Source organism: Dipodomys spectabilis, unplaced genomic scaffold, assembly GCF_019054845.1.
Source record: "Dipodomys spectabilis isolate Male_0828 unplaced genomic scaffold, ASM1905484v1 ptg000039l, whole genome shotgun sequence".
Classification (NCBI taxonomy): domain Eukaryota; kingdom Metazoa; phylum Chordata; class Mammalia; order Rodentia; family Heteromyidae; genus Dipodomys; species Dipodomys spectabilis.
Window position 1 is genome coordinate 259530 of NW_024870716.1, and position 20630 is coordinate 280159.

The window sequence follows — 20630 nt, forward strand, 5'->3', positions numbered from 1 at the left end:
GGTACCCAACTTGGCCTTGAACTTGTTATCCTCCTGTCTTATTCTTTTGAGAAGGCTAAAAGAAAAAGAAGGTTGGGTTTTGTTAAAATTTTCAAAATTATATATATAATCATAATATATATTAATGTTTTATATATAATTCATTATATATATATGTATATCATATACATATCGGGTTTGAACTTAAGGCCTCACGCTTGTACTCTGCACTCTGCCAGCCTTTTGGGACCAGCCCTAGAACTGGTTATTTTTGAGATAAGGTCTTACTTGATCTCAGATCAGCCTTCTCAGTGATCTTCCTATTTGGGCTTCCTTTTATTATAAGAATGACAGAAACTGTGCTGTCACTGTGCTTCCTCCATGGCTTAAGATGACAGTGTGTGCCACCACACCAAGGCATTGTCAAAATGGAGTTTCACAACTTTTATGTCTTCAAACCTCAAGCTTCTGACCCTCACCTCCCAAGTAGCTAGAATTACAGTCTATTTGGTGTGTGTGTGTGTGTGTGTGTGTGTGTGTGTGTGTGTGTGTGTGTGTGTGTGTGTGTGTGTGTGTGTGTGTGTGTGTGTGCGCGCGCACGCGCGCGTGCGCGCGCGCGCGCGCGCGTGTGCAGGCTGTCAGACTTTAACTCAGAGACTGACTATCCTTGAGTTGTTTTGATCAAGACTAGGATTCTACCAGTTGAGCCACAGCCCCACTTCTTGCCTCCCCCCCCCCGCCCCACTTTTTTTGTAGTTAATCTGAGTGTCTTAGACTTTCTTGCCCTAGCTGGCTTCAAACCTCAATCCTCAGATCTCAGCCTCTTGAGTAGCTAGGATTAGCTGGGCACTGATGGATCATATAACCACAGCCTTTTGCTTTGCCTAGGGGCCACTGAAAGATGCACCAAATATCATCTGAACTCCCTACATAACTGGTATAATAAACAAGCATCTAGAAAGGAGGGAGGCAGTTGTTAGGAAAATCTGCCGAGTAATCACAGAAAGCTTAAGGAACTGGGTCAACAAGGAATTCTTTTTTCACACCAACTCCTTGATTAGTAATAGACCAGTAATTTATCCTGAGCTCAATTGTGCCAAATATAGATATTTGTCAGGTGGTGTATGTAGGGCACCCCAGGACTTCCTGCAGCCACTGATATTCACATCCTTCCCACAGTGGTACACCCCTCTCAAGCTCCCTCTCCCAACTAGCTAATAATATGGGAACAATCAAGAGTACTTGAATGAGCAATAACAGAAAATAATGAAAGGCAATCACTCAGATAAGCTTGAGACCAAGAGAGCAGAAAATGGATAAAGTATGAGAAAAGGAATTTGGCAGGGTTTTTTTGTTTAACTGATCCTATATATACATATATATGTATGTATATATATATATATATATATATATATAAAATCATTGTTGCAGTTTTAAAACTACAAGAGTTTGAAAATGGATGATGTCTTCTGTTTAAGGAAGTACTGAAAGACTAGGAATGTGATTTATTAATGACCAACTACTTTTGTGCGCTAAGGTTTCCATCTGTGCATCAAATCACAAAGAACACATAGTGTTTTTTCCTTTATCAGTACCTTTGGCACAGCAAACCCTGTGTAACTTGCTCTAGAATGTTTCATCAAGAGTTCCAAACAAGGGGCTGGGAAGGTGGCTCAGTGGTAGAGTGCATGCCTTGCATGCCAGAGGCCCTGGGTTCGATTCCTCAGCACCACATAAGCAAAAAGAAAAAAGCCGGAAGTGGCGCTGTGGCTCAAGTGGTAGAGCGCTAGCCTTGAGCTGAAGAGCTGAGGGACAGCGCCCAGGACCAGAGTTCAGGCCCCATGACCGGACCCCCCCCCCTCAAAAAAAAAAAAAAAAAAGTTCCAAACATCAAGAAAGTACATACATAGAGAAGAAATCACTCTTCAAAGAAGTAATAAAATAACGCTCAAATGATCCATTGTTTAGGAGGTTCCAAATCTTTAATTATAACCAATAAAAGAGATCTAAGAGCTAAGAATTTCTCTTTCTAGGTGTATTTTAAATAAAAGCTCAAGTAAATCTTACTGATTTACTTAAATGTATATATACATATATCTATACAAATATATATACATGTATTTGTAAATATGCATGTTCAAAAAATATTTTCAGGGGCTGGGAATGTGGCTTAGTGGTACAGTGCTTGCCTAGCATTCATGAAACCCTGGATTCCATTCCTCAGTACCACATAAACAGAAAGAGCCAGATGTGGAGCTGTGGCTCATGTGGTAGAGTGCTAAAACAAGCCTTGAATAAAAGAGGCTCAGGGACAGTCCCCAGTGCCCAGTTCAAACCCCAGGACTTGAATCTATATCTATATAGATATAGATACAGATACTGTATCTATATCTAGATATAGATATTCTTTTTTTTTCCCAATCAGTCCATATGTCATCTACAAAACAACTAACCTTTTTTTTTTTTTTGGTCAGTCGTGGGCCTGAACTCTGGGCCTGGGCTCTGTCCCTCAGCTCTTCAGCTCAAGGCGAGCACTCTACCACTTGAGCCACAGCACCACTTGCGGCTTTTTCTGCTTATGCGGTACTGAGGAATCAAATCCAGGGCCTCATGCATGCAAGGCAAGCACTCTACCACTGAGCTACCTTCCCAGCCCCTAACCAAATTTCTTACTATACCTCTTAAGGCTTTTCATAATACAGCTCTTCTAGCTTCATCTCTCATTATATCCTTTCATCTATCTGTAGTCTAAAAATCCCAGACTTCCACTATCAAAATATAGCTTTCATATTATTGCATTTTTTCTTTTCTTTTTTAAGATGAAGATTGTTTATTCATTCAATCATCTTTTTCTCTTTTTTTGTGATACTGAGATTTGAACTGAGGACCTTTTCCTTCTTGGCAGGTGCTCTAATACTTGAGCCACAACTCCATCTCTCATCCAATCATCTTTTAAACAAACTTTGATATTAAGTCTCTCTTTTTGTGTGGTGGATAGGATTGACTTATTTGTGTATGTTAGCCAAGTATTCTACCACTGAACTATGTCCCCAGTCCTCTCTTTCTTTCTTTCTTTTTTTTTTTTTTTGAGTGGGGGCAGGGAGGAAAAACAATACTGGAGTTTAAATTAAAGACTTCATGCTTGCTAAGCAGATGATCTATTGCTTGAGTGTTTTTGCTTTTTTGTTGTTGTTGGGCTTGAACTCAAAGCCTGGGCACTGTCTCTGAGCAATTTTGCTCAAGGCTAGTGTTCTGCCACTTTGAGCTGCCACAGGGCCACTTTTGGTTTTCTGGTGGTTAACTGGAGATAAGAGTTTCACAGGGGCTTGGGAATGTGGTTTAGTAGTAGAGTGCTTGCCTAGCATGCATGAAGTTCTGGGTTCGATTCCTCAGTACCACATACACAGAAAAAGCTGAAAGTGGCATGGTGGCTCAAGTGGTAGGCATTTAATCCCTTTGTCCAGATGCCTTTTTTTTTTCTTAATCAGTCATGGGGCTTGAAACTCTGGGCCTGGGCGCTGTCCTTGAGCTCTTTAGCTCAAGGCAAGCACTCCATCACTTGAGCCACAGCACCACTTCTGGTTTTCTGGTGGTTAATTGCACGTAAGAGCCTCACGTATTTTCCTGCCTAGAGTGGCTTCACACCATGATCCTCAGATCTCAGCCGCCTGAGTAGCCAGGATTACAAGCGTGAGCCACTGGTACCTAGCTTAGTTAGTTAGTTATTGGTTGTGGGGCTTGAACTCAGGGCTGGGCCTCTTTGTACTCAAGGCTGGTGCTCTCTCTACCATATAAGCCATAGAGTTAATTGGAGATAGGTGTCTCATCGGGACTTTTGTCTGGGCTGGCTTTGAACTTCAATCCTCAGATCTCAACCTCCTGAGTAGCTATGATTATAGCCTTGAGCCACCGGCTCAGCATTCCTTTATAATATTCTCCAATCTAGAATTTCTCATGCTTTTGTTTTCTATGCTGTGGAATATAAAAGGCAAAATGTTTTTTCATACTTCAGTAAAGCTACTTATCTCAGATTTTGTTTAAAATGCAGATGCCTGATTTTTACTCAACAGGTTTGAGAAGGTGGGGATAAGGTTCAGTGGTACTATGCTTGCCTAGAGTGTGTGAGGCCCTGAATTTGAAGCAGAGCACCATTTTCACAAGTTATTTGCTGGGCTAATAGCAGGAGAGGTTGTTGCAGGCGGATCATGAGTTTGAAGTCTGCATGGACTACATAGTGAGACTTCCATCTCAAAATAAAAATATAAAAATAATGGTCTGGAGCTGGGTGCCCGTGGCTCACGCCTGTAATCCTAGCTACTCAGGAGGCTGAGAACTAAGGATTGCGGTTCAAAGCCAGCCTGGGCAGGAAAGTTCGTGAGAGTCTTATCTCCAATAAACTGCTAGAAAACCAGAAGTGGTGCTGTGGTTCAAGCGGTAGAGTGCTCGCCTTGAACTGAAGAGCACAGGGACAATACCCAGGCCCAGAGTTCAAGCCCCACGACTGACAAAAAAAAAAAAAAAAAGGTCTGGGAAACACTTTTGAATCTGCCTTTTCAACAAGCACTCAACTAATTCAGTCTAACACTAGGGTCCATATGTTGAAAAATATTACTATGTGAAAAGAAAGAATATCTGGGTTTGCTTCCTAGATCTGCTAGTTATTAATTATGCAACATCAGAAAAATCACTAGGCTTTCAAGACTATGGCTCAAGACTATGGCTCGGAAAGAGCTCTCCCTGTCCAGGACATCAGAGCTTGCTGTCTTGGGTGCATTTTCAACCCCTCCCTGCCTCCAAGCATTAATAAAGTGGCATTACCCTTTCTCCAAGCCCCCCCCCCACCTCAAAAAAGAAAAAAAAATCACTGGAGGGATGTAACTGGTGGAACTAGGGAAAGATGGCAGAGTAGAAAGTTTCCTCTGTTTAACTTAATAAATGAGAAGGGTCAGGTAAAACAGGAAAGACTATATTCTGAAGAGAGAGAAAAGAAGGAGAATATCAGAAAGATGCTCTTCAGGGCAACTGAAGAGCATGAATAAACAGAAAGGCAACAACAACAAAAAAAATAGTAAAGAGTCTACAGCTCCAGCCTCTTTCAGGAGAGAATGCTTGAAGCCTCTATTACAAGGTAAGGTAGGCAGCCTTGGTGATAGACTGGCAATCCTAGCTACAGACAAGCCCATACTTTCCCCAAGCCTTAAACCCAGTATATACACTTTTGTGTAAAAGTGACTTCTCCTACACGACAGATTAACATCAACGGTGAAACACTCAGGGGATGGGTGCTAACCCTGAGCATTCTTGGTCAAAGCTACTGCTCTACCACCTAAACCATAGCTCCACTTCCAGCTTTCTGGTGATTAAATAGAAATAAGAGACTCATGAACTGGCTTGGAACCATGCCCCTCGGATCTCAGCCTCCTGAGTAGCTACTATTGCGGTGTGAGCCACAGTGCCTGACTACAAGAAGCCTTTGGCAAAATTAAACATCCCTTCTGAAGAAAGAAATAAAAGACATGCAAATAGAAAAAGAATAAGTCAAATTATCTCTATTTTCAGATGATGTAATTCTGTAGTGCTTGTCCATTGAGCACTGAGTTCAAATTCAAGTACTACTAGGATAAGACCCTAAGCAGGGCTGGAAATGAGGCTTAGTGATAGAGTGTTTGCCTAATATGCATAAAGTCCTGGGTTCAATTCCTCAGTACCACATAAACAGAAAAAGCCAGAAGTGGTGTGGTGGTTCAAGTGATAGAGTGCTGCATTGAACAAAAGAAGCTCAGGGACAGTGCCTAAGCTCTAAAACTTTTTTTTTTTTTTTTTTGGTCCAGTCGTGGGGCCTAAATTCTGTGCCTGGGTGCTGTCCCTCAGCTCTTCAGCTCAAGGCTAGCGCTCTACCACTTGAGCCACAGCGCCACTCCCGGCTTTTTTCTTTTTGCTTATGTGGTGCTGAGGAATCGAACCCAGGCCTCAGGCATGCAAGGCAAGTGCTCTGCCACTGAGCCACCTTCCCAGCCCCTCTAAAACTTTTATATACTATGGTGGGAATTAAAGTTAGTGTAGCTACTATAGAAATCAGTATGGCAGTTTCTCAAAACACTAAAAATAGAACTACCATATGATTCTGCTGTGCCATTTGGGCCTATACCCTAAAGGAATGCAAGTCAGTATACAATAGAGATATCTGCTTATAGCAAATACACCTGTTTATAGATATCCATTTTTAGCAGAACTATTTATAACAATCAAACTGTGGAATTTCCCTAGGTATCCATAAAAAGATGAATAGACATACTAAGTATAGATAGAGAGAGAGAGAGAGATAAATAGAAACCTTATATTTTCCTGTGTCATAAATGCTTGGAAGGTAAGGACACTTTTTTGTTTTGTTTTTGAAACAGTCTCATTATATAACCCAGGCTGGCTTTAACTTGAAATCTTCCTGCACCTGCCTCCTGAGTGGTAGGAATATAAACATGTGTCACCTAACCCAGCTGGAATTTTGTTTTTGGTCGTGGGGCCTGAACTCTGGGCCTAGGCGCTGTCCTTCAGCTCTTCAGCTCAAGGCAAGCGTCTTGATCCACAACACCACTTCCAGCTTTTTCTGCTGATGTGGTGCTGAGGAATGGAACCCAGGGCCTCATGCATGCAAGGCAAGCATCTACCACTGAGCCACCTTCCCAGAATTTTAATATATTAAAATTTTAATATATTAAATGAAAATTATAATATATTAAAATAGTAATAAGAAAAAGGTACTGGTTTTCTCACACCTGTAATCCTAGCTACTCAGGTGGCTGAGATATGATGAGGATCACAGTGCAAAGCCAACCCAGTCAGGAAAGTCCATGAGACTCTTATCTACAGTTAACCACAAGAAAACCGCAAGTGGCCCTGTGGCTCAAAGTGGCAAAGTGCTAGCCTTCAGTGAAAGAGCTTAGAGACAGAACCCAGAACCTGAGTTCAAGCCCCACGAATAACCGACAAAAAAAAAAAAAAGCAGTAACACTAGTGTAATACTAATGAGCTCAGTGTGAATTTGTTAGCCATATAGATTATGGAAGATTGCCGGGCGCTGGTGGCTCACGCCTGTAATCCTAGCTACTCAGGAGGCTGAGATCTAAAGCCAGCCCGGGCAAGAGAGATTGTGAGACTCCTATCTCCAGTAAACCACCAGAAAACCGGAAGTGGCGCTATAGCTCAAGTGGTAGAGCGCTTGCCTTGAGCTGAAGAGCTGAGGGACAGCGCCCAGGCCCAGAGTTCAAGCCCCATGACCGACAAAAAAAAAAAGATTATGGAAGATTATTTGCAATGGAACTAGATTAAGGTCTCAGTAAAGAAGCCTTCCATCTTCCATCCCATAACTACTTATTAGGAATTGAAAGAAACTGATTAGCTGAGTTAGGTTCAGTAACTGTACTAATCTAATTCTTATTAATTTTTTCAAGAAACAATATAATCAAACGATTAAAAGCCATCCAGAATACTGGGAAAGGTTACGAGGTCCATGACCTTTACATCATGCTGAGCAGAATTGATGACTACCAGAAAAAGGTGATGTGGGTCTGGACGGAGAAACAGAAGTCTCTAGAGCAGAAACGATATCAGAACCTGAAGAAAATGATCAATTTATTTACTGAGGTAACCTGTTTCCCATTCTCTTCAGTGTTTGGTTTAAAAAAAAAAAAAAAAAAGAAAAAAGAAGGGCTGGGAACGTGGCTTAGTGATAAGAGTGCTTGCCTAGCATGCATGAAGCCCTGGGTTCGATTCCTTAGTACCACAAAAACAGAAAAGGCTGGAAGTGGCACAGATCTGTAATCTCAACTTGAAGGAGGTACAGGTATGATGTTCATGGTCTGAGATCAGTCTTGGGGATTTTTTTGGAGGGAGGGGGTTGGTTCGGAGCTTTAATCCTGGGCCTGGGCACTGTCCCTTAGCTCTTCTGCTCAAGGCTGGGTGCCCTACCACTTGTGCCACAGCACCACTTCCGGTTTCCTGGTGGTTTATTGGAGATAGGAGTCTCAAGGACTTCCTTGCCCAGGCTGGCTTTGAACCATGACCCTCAGATCTCAGCCTCCTGAGTAGCTAGGATTATAGGAGTAAGCCACCAGAGCCTGGAGAGCCTGGGTATTTTGAGATTTGTTCCTGTTATAATATAATTAAGCCTGGTGCTGGGGGCTCACACCTGTAACCCTAGCTACTCAGGAAGCTGAGATGTAAGAACTGCAGTTTGAAGCCAGCCTGGACTTGAACATTGTTAAGATTCTAATCTCCAATTAACTAGCAAAAATCTGGAAGTGAAGCTGTGGATTAAGTGGTAATTAGCCTTGTGTACAAAAGCTCTGGCCCGGGCTGGGAAGGTGGCTCAGTGGTAGAACACTTCCCTTACATGCCTGAGGCCCTGGGTTCGATTCCTCAGCACCACATAAGCAAAAAGAAAAAAAGCCAGAAGTGGCACTGTGGCTCAAGTGGTAGAGCGCTAGCCTTGAGCTGAAATGCTCAGGGACAGTGCCCAGGCCGAGTTCAGGCTCCATGACTGGACTCCCAAAAAAAAAAAACCACAAAAAAAAAAAAAAAAAAAAAGCAAACAAAAGCTCTGGCCCTGAGTTCAAGCTCCAGAACTGGTGCAAATGCACACACGTGCACAAACACACACATATTAATTGTAATAAATAATAAGTGGTATTCTACAGTATGCATGTATTTTACTTAGCTGCTCTAATATTAGATATCCAAGTTGACTGCCCCTTTATGACTTTTTTTCCACACTTAAACTCTCTCTCTCTCTCTTTCTCTCTCTCTCTCTCTTTTTGCCAGTCCAGGGGCTTGAAATTCAGAGACTAGGCACTGTCTCTGAGCAAGAATTTGCTCAAGGCTAGCACTCTACCACCACTTCTTGCTTTTTCTGTTTATGTGGTACTGAGGAATGGAACCCAGGGCTTCATGCATGCTAGGCAAGCACTCTACCACTAACCCACATTCCCAGCCCAACTCCACTTGATCTTAACCAAAAGAAAGTAATACAGTAATTCTCTTTTCTTACTTTTTAATTTAGTTCCAAGAGAAGTATAATTTAAAACTTAGTCAACCTATTCCCTTGATTACTGACAAGAAGCAGATACCCAAAGTTACTGAATTTGTCCAACGGCCATTCAAGTTTCTAGTTGGAGAGGAAAAAAGATCTGATGTCTTCAAGGAACTTGGGTATGTACTAGACAGATATTAAACTTTGTTAGATGATATATAAAACTTAATGCATACGCTGGGAAGGTGGCTCAGTGGTAGAGCGCTTGCCTTGCATGCATGAGGCCCTGGGTTTGATTCCTCAGCACCACATAAGCAGGGGAAAAAAAGCCGGAAGTGGCATGGTGGCTCTAGTGGTAGAGCGCTAGCCTTGAGGTGAAGAGCTGAGGAACAGTGCCCAGGCTCAGAGTTCAGGCCCCACGATCCAACTCCCTCCCCCCCCCCAAAAAACAACTTAATGCTTTATTTTTGTCTAATTAAAATGTTGCCAGATGGTGGTGTTTCATACTTGTAGCTACTTAGGATGCTGAAATCTGAGAATGGCAGTTTGATGCCAGCCTGGGCAGGAAACTCTACAAGACTGTTATCTCCAATTAATCACCAAAAAAAACCCCCAAACAAAAAGAAGTGGAGCTATGGGCTCCAGTGGTAGAGTACTAGTCTTGAGCAAAAAAGCTCAGGGACAGTGTCCAAGCCTGAGTTTAAGCCCCAGTGTAAGCACAAAAAGAAAGGAAGGGAGGGAGGGAGGGAGGGAAGAAGGAAGGAAGGAAGGTAGGAAGGAAGGAAGGAAGGAAGGAAGGGAGGAAGGGAAGGAGGGAGGGAGGGAGGGAGGGAGGGAGGAAGGAAGGAGGGAGGGAGGGAGGGAAGGAGGGAGGGAAAGGGTGAGCAAGTTTTGGGAAAGGGAAAAGATATATATTGTCTGTATACTTCATGAAGCTAAGAAGATAGTTTTAAGATGGATGATTAGGCAAAGTCCAGAGCAATGTAGTTTAGTAATTATTTTAACAAAGTACACTTTTACTATACCTGTCTGTCAATGTAGGAATAGCTAATGCTCCTTAGTATAAGGGGAGAGCATTACAGGACAAGGTGGTAGTGAAGAGCAAGGATGGAGTAAGACTCATATGCTATGAGGCCATGGAAAACCAAGGCATTTAGCACTTCCACTTAATGTTCTCTGATTCTGTAGAAAACAAGAAGAGATGGAAGCCATCTGGAACTCTGATTTGTCCACTTCAAGCTACCCAATAACAGAGAAGACATCAATACACTCAGTCTGGGCCATGCTGGGGGGTTACCCAGACATTCCTAAACTGCTTGAGTTAGATATCCAGTCTACCTTAAGAAAATCTCTTGCTAACATTCAATCACAGTAAGTAAAGGAGGGGGAGTCCTCTGGTAATGGGCTTTGGTTTGCCTAACTAGACTTTCTTCTGAAGCACCAGGGAGTTACCAAAAGTAAATGTTTGGTGTGAAGTTAGATACACATCACTCACAAAATAGCACATGAAATTATGAAACTTCTCTTCATAAGCCTTTAGATATCACTACTAAATAACATAAAGCACACGTGCATGCACACACACACACACACACACACACACACACACACACACACACACACACACACACACACACACACACCAGTTGCAAGATGAGTGCTAATAGTTAAGTCCTATAATCTTAGCTACTTAGAAGTCTGAGGATTATGATTCAAAGCCAAATCAGGCAATCAAATCCAAGACTCTTATCTCCAATTAACCAGCAAAAAGCTGGGGTGTGTGGCTCAAGGGGGAGAGCACCAATCATGAGAAAAAGTAACCAAGAGCAGGAGGCCCTGAGTTTAAGCCACTCTTCTTGCATACAGAAGAACAAAAAGAAAAACAAACGAACCAAACAGTTACAATACCTAATCTAACACTACATAGTTCCATTTTAAATTCTGTCTTTAGAGATTTGTTATTAGAAGTACCAGAAAGCACTTAATCCATATATGATTCAGTGACATAAACTTAAATGTAGTTGCCATATCTACAGTTTGAGGTAAATTAGAAGTATTGTAGAACATGCCTATAGTCTTCCCTATTTGAGAGCATAGGTAGGAAGATCACTTGAATAATTGGGTTTGAGATCCACCTAGGCAACATGGTGAAATCATGTCTCAAAAAGACAAAAATAGGGCTGGGAAGGTGGCTCAGTGGTAGAGTGATTGCCTTGCATGCATGAGGCCCTGGGTTCGATTCCTCAGCACCACGTAAGCAAAAAGAAAAAAGCCGGAAGTGACGCTGTGGCTCAAGTGGTAGAGCGCTAGCCTTGAGCTGAAGAGCTGAGGGACAGCGCCCAGGTCCAGAGTTCAGGCCCCACGACCGGACGCCCCCCCCCAAAAAAAGAATACACAGGCTCATAGTCAAAGGGGGTATGCACATCTTCTTTTGTCTTTTATGGTCCTATTTTTCTAGCTTGTTTTTGTGTTTACTGACTCAGGGATTAGAGCTCTGGAAAGGAAGATAGAGAAGGTTGAAAAGTTCTCTCTCAGTGTTATTATTGTATTTTCTAGCTTCATAATCTTCCTTTGCTACAGATTCTCTCTCTCTCTCCCTCTCTCTCCCTCCTCTCTCTTTCTCTCTCTCTCTCTTTTTGTCCTGTCATGGGGTATTAACATTGGGCACTGTCCCTGAGCTCTTCAGCTCAAAGCTAGTACACTACCACTTGGAGCCAGAGTGCTACTTTTAGTTTTCTGATGATTAACTGGAAATAAAGAGTCTCTGGACTTTGCTTCCCTGGCTGGCTTTAAACCATGATTCTCAGATCTCAGCCTTCTGAGTAGCTAGGATTACAGGGTTGAGCTACCAGCACCTGGCCCCAAGTTCTCTTTGAAATGTGGTCTTCAGATCTTAGTCTCCTGAATAGTGAAAATTTTATTTTTTATGAATTTTTTTATTGTGAAAAATACTGTACAGAGGGGTTACAATTACATGGGCAAGATAATGAGTACATTTCTTATCAAGCATTGTAGCCTCCTCCTTTGTTTCCCCTTCCCATCCCTTCCCGTCCTCCCCCCCACCCCCTGAATAGTGAAATTTTAGATGTAAGTCACAGATGCTCATCAATGTGGCTGATTTTTTTTTTTTTTTTGGTTGTGGGATTTGAACTCTGGGCCTGGGTGCTGTCCCTCGGTTCTTCAGCTCAAGGCTAGCACTCTACCACTTAAGCCACAGAGCCACTTCTGGTTTTTTCTGCTTATGTGATGCTGAGGAATCGAACCCAGGGCTTCACGTATGCAAGGCAAGCACTCTACCACTAAGCCATCTTCCCAGCCCAATGTGGTTGATTTTTTTTTTCTTTTTGGGTCCGGTTGTGGGGCCTGAACTCTGGGCCTGGACGCTGTCCCTCAGCTCTTCAGCTCAAGGCTAGCACTCTACCACTTGAGCCACAGAGCCACTTCCGGCTTTTTTCTTTTTGCTTATGTGGTGCTGAGGAATGGAACCCAGGGCCTCATGCATGCAAGGCAATCACTCTACCACTGAGCCACTTTCCCAACCTTTGTGGCTGATTTTTAAAGCTGACTTTTGAGGTACTTTGGTGAGTTCACTGAAGATCATCATCACTGGTGAGCTCTCACCTGCAGTTTTCTTCAGGCAAATATATTTCTCTATTCATCTGATTATTTACATTTTTTCTTTCTTTGCCCCATGGGAATCCTGTGATACTTCTGGGTTTTCTCTGTTGAGACATGTTTACACATTTAGGCAGTCTCCTAAGACAGCCTCATATCCTTTTGGTATTTGTATGAGTGGCCCACATCTGGTCTATGAGAAACCCTCAAGATTTGTGTAGGTAATCTGAGGTTGAAGGTTTATATCCCAATGCAGCACTGCTGTAGAAACAGAAACAACTTTTTATTTGATTCTGCTGTCAGCTTCCTTCAGTTTTGTTTAAGTGTGGGAACAGTCCCCTGTCCATTGGATTGTCCACAGTGGTCCATGTTAAACTTTTGGAATAAGAAAGTGGTAGGAGCCCTCAATATCCTCCTTGATCTCATCACATCATCAAAGTTTATGTCAGTTGACCTATAAATCCTGGTTTAGTACTTCTTTTCAGAATTTAGTATCTATTGTCTTATGTTTAATCTGATGATCTGTTGCTTGTACTTCACCAAAACTTCCATTTTTGCCATGCTAATAATATATATGGAATTTTTAACTTGGAAGAGTATGTGCTGAACACTTTCTTTTTTTTTGGTTGGCTGTGGGGCTTGAACTCTGGGCCTGGGCGCAGTCCCTCAGCTCTTCAGCTCAAGGTGAGTGCTCTACCACTTGAGCTACAGCGCCACTTCCGGTTTTCTGGTGGTTTATTGGAGATCGGAGTCTCACGGTCTCTCCTGCCCGGGCTGGCTTTGAACCGCGATCCTCAGATCTCAGCCTCCCGAGTAGCTAGGATTACAGGTGTGAGCCACCAGCGCCCGGCTTTGTGCTGAACACTTTCAGAATGGGAAAAATTGAAAGCAATAAAGAAATATAAGCTTATTGCTTAGAGCCAGTGGCTCATGCCTGTAATCCTAGCTACTCAGGAGGCTGAGATCTGAGGATTGCAGTTCAAAGCCAGCCCAGGCAGGAAAGTCCATGAGACTCTTATCTCCAATTACCCACCAGAAAATTAGAAGTGTTGCTGTGGTTCCAGTGGTAGAGTGCTCGCCTTGAGCTGAAGAGCTGAGGGACAGTACCCAGGCCCAGAGTTCAAGCCCCATGACTGACCAAAACAAAAAATCTATTATTTTTTTAAAAATAAGAGAGATCAGGGTCTTAATTATTGTTTACATTGAGTTTATGGTATCTATTTGCTAACATAGAATGAATGTATGAGATATATTTAAGACATAGTAACAATAATGGAAATTATAGGATTACTTTATCATCCCTCATTTTTGCTCACTAAAATCTCTTCTAGGTATTTCTCCTAAGAAGAACAATACTTCTTCTATTTTGCAGCAGTTCAAGTGCCAACCAAGAGACTCATTCCCCTCTAAGTTTAATGTCCTTACTAGCCTAAAGATCTCAGTTTAAGTAAATCTCTATCTGAGCTGCCTTTTCTGACCTCCTCCTATGTGTTCACCTTGCATCTTGGAACAAATACTAGCTAAACACTGACCATTTTGTGTGGGAATTGCCTTACCACTTACCTCCTGGCTTCAGATACATTTTGATTATCTACAGATTGTTTTTGTTCGGCTCACTTCCCTCTCACACACATAATTACTTATGGTGAACATGCACAATAATTGGGCACTGAGATAAAGAATGTATGAAGAGTCAAAGAGATTATGGACACCAAGCAAAAGAAATTGTAATATGGTACAAAGACCCAGGGACAGTAGAATATTGCTGCTGCTGCTTCTTTTTTTTTTTTTTTATTGGTCGTGGACTCTAACTCTGGGCTTGGGCACTGTCCTTGTGTTCTTCAGCTCAAGGCGAGCGCTCTACCACTTGAGCCACAGTACCACTTCTAGTTTCTAGTGGTTTATTGGAGATAAGAGTCTCACGGTCTTTCCTGCCCCGGCTGGCTTTGAACTGCAATCCTCAGATCTCAGCCTCCTGAGTGGCTAGGATTACAGGTGTGAGCCACCAGTGCCCAGCTTCCATCACTTTTACAGTAACAATAAAAAATTTACAAAAAAGCCGGGCACCGGTGGCTCACGCCTGTAATCCTAGGTACTTAGGAGGCTGATATCTGAGGATCTCAGTTCAAAGGCAGTCCAGGCAGGAAAGACTGTGAGACTCTTATCTCCAATAAACCACCAGAAAACCAGAAGTGTTGCTATGCTTCAAGTGGTAGAGCGCTCGCCTTGAGCTGAAGAGCTGAGGGACAGCGCCCAAGCCCAGAGTTCAAGCTCCACAACTGACCAAAAAAAAAATTACAAAACAATGATAACAGTCAAAAGATTTGAACAGATAATTTGACAAGGGATATTTATAAGCAGCAAAGAAGTGGGGGCATAGAAATGGAGAGACAAAGGATGAACAAATGCAGCAGTGGTACTTACTAGACACTCTGTTGAAAATGAACTATACAACTTATAGGTACAGATAGGAGGGGAAAAACTGGGAGAGAGCAAGAGAAGGGGTGACAGAGTCCAAAACCAAATGCATTTTTGCCAAGTACTGGTGGCTCACGCCTGTAATCCTAGCTACTCAGGAGGCTGAGATCTGAGGATCCCGGTTCAAAGCCAGCCTGGGCAAGAAAGTCCATGAGACTCTTATCTCCAATAATCCACCAGAAAAACAGAAGTGGTGCTGTGACTCAAGTGGTAGAGTGCTAGCCTTGAGTTAAGAGCTCAGGGACAGTGCCCAGGCCCAGAGTTCAAACCTTACAACTGACAAAAGAAAAAGAAAGGAAGGAAGGAAGGAAGGAAGGAAGGAAGGAAGGAAGGAAGGAAGGAAGGAAGGAAGGAAGGAAGGAAGGAAGGAAGGAAGGAAGGAAGGAAGGAAAGAAAAAGATAGAGAAGGGAGGGAGAGAGGGAAAATGTACTCTTAACAGGCACTGGTCACTCATGCTTGTAATCCTAGCTTCTCAGGAGCCTGAGATCTGAGGATTGCGGTTCAAAGCCAGGTTCCAGCTTGCCCAGGAAAGGCCATGAGAATCTTATCTGCAATTAGCCACCAGAAAACAGGAAATAGAGCTCTGGTTCAAAGTGGTAGAGGACCAGCCTTGAACTAAACAGCTCAGGGGCAGGGGCCAGGCCCTGAGTTCAAACCCCACAACCAACAAAACAAACAAAAACTCAGGGGCTGGAAATGTGGCTTAGGGGTAGAGTGCTTGCCTAGCATGCATGAAAACCTCAGTTCAATTCCTCAGTACCACAGAAACAAAAATTCAGAAGTGGCACTGTGACTCAATTCGTAAAGTGCTAGCCTTGAGCAAAGAAGCTGAGGGATAAGCTAGGTGCCCTGTGGCTCACACCTGTAATCCTAGCTAGTCAAGAGGATGAGATCTAAGGATTAGGCTTCAAAGCTAGCCCAGGCAGGAAAGTCCAGGAATCTCTCATCTCCAATTGACCACCAGAAAACCTGAAGTGGCTATATGGATCAAGTGGTAGAGTGCTGGCTTTGAACTGAAGAGCTGAGGGAATAGTGCCCAGGCCCAGAGTTCAAGACCCACAATCAACAAAAAAAAAAGAAAGGAAGGAAGGAAGGAAGGAAGGAAGGAAGGAAGGAAGGGAGGAAGGGAGGAAGAAAGAAAGAAAGAGAGGAAGGGAGGAAGGGAGGAAGGGAGGAAGGGAGGAAGGGAGGAAGGGAGGAAGGGAGGAAGGGAGGAAGGAAAAAGAAAAGAAAAGAGAAGCTCAGGGACAATGTCCAGTCCTAGAGTTCAAGCCCTAGGACTGACTAAAAAAAATTAAAAAATAACAAAAAAGTATGTTCTTGGGTTGGCTCAGTGGTAGAGTGCTTACTTCACATGTATGAAGCCCTGGGTTCGATTCCTCTGCACCACATAAGCAGAAAAAAGCCGGAAGTGGTGCTGGGCTTAAGTGATAGAGTGCTAGCCTTGAGCTGAAGAGCTTGAGGGATAGCGCCCAGGCCCAGAGTTCAGTCCCATGACCGACCAAAAAAAAAAGTATATTCTTTATCTGTAACCCTTCTGTACATCACCTTTAAAATAGCACTATAAAAAAAGGAGAAAAGTGAGTGGCAAGGAAACATATGAAAACGCTCTATATCATTAGTCAAAAATAGAATGATATGGGTGGAAGGTGGCTCAGTGGTAAAGTGTTTGCCTTGCATGCAAGAGGCCCTGGGTTCAATTCCTCAGCACTATAAGCACAAAAAGCCAGAAGTGGCTCTATGGCTCAAGTGGTAAGAGGGCTAGCCTTAAGCTGAAGAGCTGAGAGATAGCACCCAGGCCCAGAGTTTAGCCCCCACAACCAACAACAACAACAACAAAAATAGAATGATAAACTACTATCTGCCTATTGGAATATATATTGTTAAAAAAGTATGGCTGGGCGCTGGTGGCTCACACCTGTAATCCTAGCTAATCAGGAGACTAAGATCTGAGGATCACAGTTCAAACCCAGCCCAGGCAGGAAAGTCTGTGAGACTTATCTCCAATTAACCATCAGAAAAAACAGAAGTGGCTTTATGGCTAAGTGGTAGAGCGCTGGCCTTAAGCTGAAGAGCTGAGGAACAGTGCCCAAGTCCAGAGTTCAAGCCCCACAACTAATTTAAAAAAAATTACAAAAATTAAAAAAGAAAGTATGGTAGGATGGAAATCACATACATTGTAGGTGGGAATTTTAATTTGGAAGCTACTCAAGTTAACTTTATACCTGCAATATGACATACCTGCTATACTTACAAGCATTTACCTGAGAAAAATAAAAGCATACATCTATGAAAAAATGTATATTTAAAAGTTCACGCTGGGCTGGGCACTGGTGGCTCATGCCTGTAATCCTATCTACTCAGGAGGCTGAGATCTGAGGATCACAGTTCAAAGCCAGCCCAGTCAGGAAAGTCCTCGAGACTCTTAACTTCAACTAACCACCTGAAAAACAGAAGCGGTGCTGACTCAAGTGGTAGAGCGCTTGCCTTGAGCTGAAGAACTCAGGGACAGCATCCAGACCCAGAGCTCAAGTCCCACAAACAACAACAAGAAAGAAGGAAGGAAGGAAGGAAGGAAGGAAGGAAGGAAGGAAGGAAGGAAGGAAGGAAGGAAGGAAGGAAGGAAGGAGAAAGAAAGAAAGAAAGAAGGAAAGGAAGGAAGGAAGGAGAAAGAAAGAAAGAAGGAAACGAAGGAAGGAAGGAAGGAAGGAAGGAAGGAAGGAAGGAAGGAAGGAAGGAAGGAAGGAAGATAGAAAAAGAAGTTCAGGGCTGGGAAGGTGGCTCAGTGGTAGAGCGCTTGCCTTGCATGCCTGAGGCCCTGGGTTCGATTCCTCAGCACCACATAAGCAAAAAGAAAAAAAGCCAGAAGTGGCGCTGTGGCTCAAGTGGTAGAGCGCTAGCCTTGAGGTGAAGAGCTGAGGGACAGCGCCCAGGCCCAGAGTTCAGGCCCCACGACTGGACCAAAAAAAAAAAAAAAAGAAAAAGAAGTTCAAGCCTGGCACTCGTGGCTCATGCCTGTAATCCCAGGTACTCAGGAGGCTGAAATCTGAGATTTGAGGATCATGGTTTGAAGCCAGTTTGGGCAGAAAAGTCCCTGTGAGACTCATCTCCAATTAACCATTCAAAAACTGCAGGTGGCACCAGGCTCACACCTGTAATCCTAGCTACTCAGGAGGCTGAGATCTGAGGATCATAGTTCAAAGCCAGCCTGGGCAGGAAAGTCCATGAGACTCTTTAATAAACCACCAGAAAACTGGAAGTGGCACTGTGGCTCAAGTGGTAGAGCATTTGCCTTTGGCTGAAAAGCTGAGGGAGAGCAGCCAGGCCCAAAGTTCCTCCCACGACTGACAAAAAAAAAAAATGCAAGTGGCACTGTGGCTCAAGTGTAGAGCACTAGCCTTGAGCACTAAAAGGCTCAGAGACAGTGTGCAAGCCCTTAGTTCAAGCCATACAACTGACAAAAACCCAAAAAGTTTAAAGCAACTTTATTTAAACTAATAGGAAACTATAACCCAAATGTCCATCAACAGGTAACTAGATAAACACACTATAATACACACACTACAATCTTGCTCAATAATAAACTACTGATACATACTGTATCACATGGATAAATTTCTTTTTTTTTTTTTTGCCAGTCTTGGGACTTGAACTCAGGGCCTGGGAATTGTCCTTGAGCTTCTTTTGCTCAATTCTAGCACTCTACCACTTGAGCCACAGAGCCACTTCCAGCTTTTTCTGCTTATGTGGTACTGAGGAATCAAACCCAGGGCTTCATGCATGCTAGGCAAGCACTTTACGACTAAGACACATTCCCAGCCCTATTTCTTTTTTTTTTTGCTAGTCCTGGGGTTTGAACTTAGGACCTCATACTTGCTAGGCAAAGGGCTCTTGAATCACATTCCCAACCATTATTGTTTTATTTATTTTTCAGATAGGGTCATATCTTTTTCAGGGAGTTGGTTGGCTTCAGTCCATGATTCTCCTTTCTATCCCTCCCATGTAGCTAGGATAACAAGTATAGACCATCATGCCTGGCTTATCTCATTAACTTTTTGATTAGGTTTACAACAAACAACTATCTGCCCAATCTCTGCCCCCTGAATAGCTACCATGCCCATCTGAATTTCTTTTCTTTTCTGGCTGAATTTCCAAATAACTATCCTGAATAAAAAAAGGTAGGCAAGCCAGGCTCTAGTGGCTCACGCCTGTAATCCTAGCTACTCAGGAGCCTGAGATCTGAGGTTCAAAGCCAGTCCAGGCAGAAAAGTCCAAGAGACTCTGATCTCCAATAAACCACTAGAAAACCGGAAGTGGCTCTGTGGCTTAATTGGTAGAGCACTCACCTTGAGCTGACGAGCAAAGGGACAGTGTCCAGGCCCAGAGTTCAAGCCCCACTACCGACAAAAAAAAAAATTAAAAAATATATATATATAATATGTTTGAAATGCATATATTTTCATATATGCAACAATCTTATGATTTTTTTATTTTTATTTATTTTTTTGTTGGTCATGGGGCCTGAACTCTAGGCCTGAGCACTGTCCCTCAAGCTCTTCAGCTCAAGGCTAGCGCTCTACCACTTGAGCCACCTTCCCAGCCCCAATCTAACAATTTCTAGCTTCATTCACTGTTTATTAGCCCAACTCCCTCTCACAATATTCCCTTCCCATCAAAGCCTGTAAGAAAACATTTTTAAACCCCTGGAAGACAGCCATGTACAGTAGCTCCATACCTGTAACTAGCTACTCAGGAGGCAGAAATCAGGAAGCTCTTAGTTAGAGGCCAGCCTAAGGAAAAGTTCTTGAGACCTATCTCAATCAGTAAAAAGCTGGGTGTAGTCAGGTGCCAGAGGCACAAGGCTAAAATACTAGCTACTCAGGAGACTGAGATATGAGGATCCCAGTTCAAGGCCAATCCAGGCAGGAAAGTCTATAAGACTTTTATCTCAAATTAAGTATGAAATAGCCATAAATGAAGCTGTGGCTCAAGTGTTGAAGCACCAACCTTGAGCAAAAAGCTAAGAAACAGGGGCTGGGAAGGTGTCTTAGTGGTAGAGTGCTTGCCTTGCATGCATGAGGCCCTGGGTTCCATTCCTCAGCACCACATAAACAAAAAAAGTTGGAAGTGGTGCTGTGGCTCAAATGCTAGAGTGCTAGCCTTGAGCTGAAAAGCTGAGGGACAGTGCCCAGGCCCACAACCAACAACAACAACAACAACAAAAAGCTAAGGAACAGCATGTAGGCCCTGAGTTCAAGCCCTAAATAGTCTCCCTCCAACACACACACACACACACACACACACACACACACACACACACACACAAGTTAATGTGTGATGTTCACTTCAGAGTAATTAGAAAATACAGGCAAGGGCTGGGAGTGTGGTTTAGTGGTTGAATGCCTGCCTAGCATGCATGAAGCCCTGGATTTGACTCCTCAGTACCACATACTCAGAAAAGACTGGAAGTAGCACTGTGGCTCAAGTGGAAGAGTGCTAGTCTTGAGCAAAAGAAGAAGCTCAGAGACAGTG

The 20630-nt window shown here is 43.1% G+C and overlaps 1 protein-coding gene across 3 annotated transcripts in view; it reads right to left on the bottom strand.

Annotated features, from left to right (window-relative positions):
- Larp4 (La ribonucleoprotein 4) overlaps positions 1 to 20630 on the bottom strand; it is a 169805-nt gene that overhangs the window by 109451 nt on the left and 39724 nt on the right. The gene's annotated exons all lie outside the window — the stretch shown is intronic.